This window comes from Patiria miniata, unplaced genomic scaffold (genome assembly GCF_015706575.1).
Source record: "Patiria miniata isolate m_02_andy unplaced genomic scaffold, ASM1570657v1 HiC_scaffold_3, whole genome shotgun sequence".
Lineage (NCBI taxonomy): Eukaryota > Metazoa > Echinodermata > Asteroidea > Valvatida > Asterinidae > Patiria > Patiria miniata.
In genome coordinates, this window is record NW_024037069.1 from 36069969 (window position 1) to 36071868 (window position 1900).

Here is a 1900-nt window from a genome sequence, read left to right on the forward strand (position 1 = left end):
TCATCTGGTGTTTATTTATAGGCAATTAAATTGTGACACTTTTAATATTTAAAAATGCATAAGAAATCAACCGTACGCGTCCGCAGCATTCTGTTGCCTGCAAGTGGTAGAGTAGGTTGAGGCCTTTATTTCATTCAGTGTGCGTAAAATCACGTGACCCTTGCTTCCGGTCGAAAAAGGCCCAAACCGGAAGTGGCTTATTATTTAAAAGTGGTAATAGATATGAACTTGCTTTTAACGGTGTTAGTCTCTTGGCTGATAGTTTTCTTCAAATCTTCTACCGATGACGTCATACAATCTTCGAGCGCCCTCTAGCGACAGGTTGAAAATTTTCAAAAATGTATTTTGAATAGATGTCTGTGGCGAAGTTTGTCGGAATCGCCTAAATATTGGTGTATATGATGACCTTGACCCACTTAAGACGTGTGCGAAGTTTAAGGTGTATGACGTCATCAGACCGGAAGTTATAATAAAAAGACCCTTTTTCCTTAGAAAATTCCTGAAAAATCAACCATGGCAGTTTTTATATTAGTTCTTACTTTAATTGTCTATTTAAGGGTAGGTCTAAAATATTTCAAAGCTTCGAGGCAATAAGCAAACTTGGACATGCCCTGCGCACGCTTAAAACTTCAGGTTGACAATAACTCTGCTTTAAAACATGCACAGTCCGCAATGTACATGTACAAGCACGTACGTTGTACATATCGTATGTCAGTCAGCCCGCGCGCAGCGCACGTGTTGCTGAGGTCAAATCCTGTCCACAGTGACCGTTTTAGCCGATTTCCGGCTGACTTTGACAGATTTCATGTTCATGCTTAGTCAGGGACGTAGCATAGACACTATTTGTATAGAATACGCATGTACATGTTCATTCGACCTGGATGAAACTCCTTTACTGCAGTCATTAATAAAACGGTCGAAACAGCTCAGTGTTTGTCCACAAACACATTTCTAGTTTTTACCTGTTTTTTTTTTTTTTTTTTGGCTTCAAATGTCGGCTGATGACTGCAAATGGTGCCCGACTAAACTTAGTGCAAATATATGGGAGTCCAGAGAGGCCACATAAATCTTATTCTTGATCATAACCCCATCTAAAAACACGTTAAAATTGTGCAGCAGCAGAATTCCAGTCAAACCAGTGAGTTTGGCGGTTTTAAAACATCATCTTGTATTGAAAAAAAACCTTTTTCATTTTGCCGACGCGCATGGCTACGGCGACGCGCGCTCATACCAGAAACCGGAGACTTTTTTTTTTGGCCTAAATGTGAACGAGTGACAAACCACTCTTTTTAGGAGCCGTGGGGAACAATAATCTTTGCGAGTGATTTCTTTCCAACCTTCTAGGGTGAGGCTTGCATCTGTTTAATTGTTTTTTCAATTTTTCTAAAAAGGTAATTAAGTTCCACTCTTTTTAACCCTAACCCCCTGTACGTGGCTGTCATGGACCAAATACCATAGAATATTACATGTGTTGTGCACACTGGAAAGAAATGCATACTACAGGTTCCATTAGTATTTTGTAGCTTTAGGGTAGGTTGTAGGGTTAAAGAGCAATATGGGGGACACCTTCGAATGATTTGTCACTCTTTTACATTGAGATACTCTGTGCATTCTGTCTACCGTTTTGACACACGACTCCTTGTTAGTTTTTGAATTTAGACTTCAAACTTAATCCGTGATGTATAAGCATCTCACCTCCGCCGTCAGAATTAGTTTTATATGAAGAGTTAGTGAAAGTATCCTTAATTTAATATGCTTGTTTTTTTTCTGCACTCGTGGTAAAAAATTGAGACGAACACTTCAAACGGTGGGAAACATTGATTTTGCATTTAGGGCACACAAAGAACGCTTAGATCATCCAACTATAGTTGTGACTGTTGATTTATTGTTTCTCAGCTGA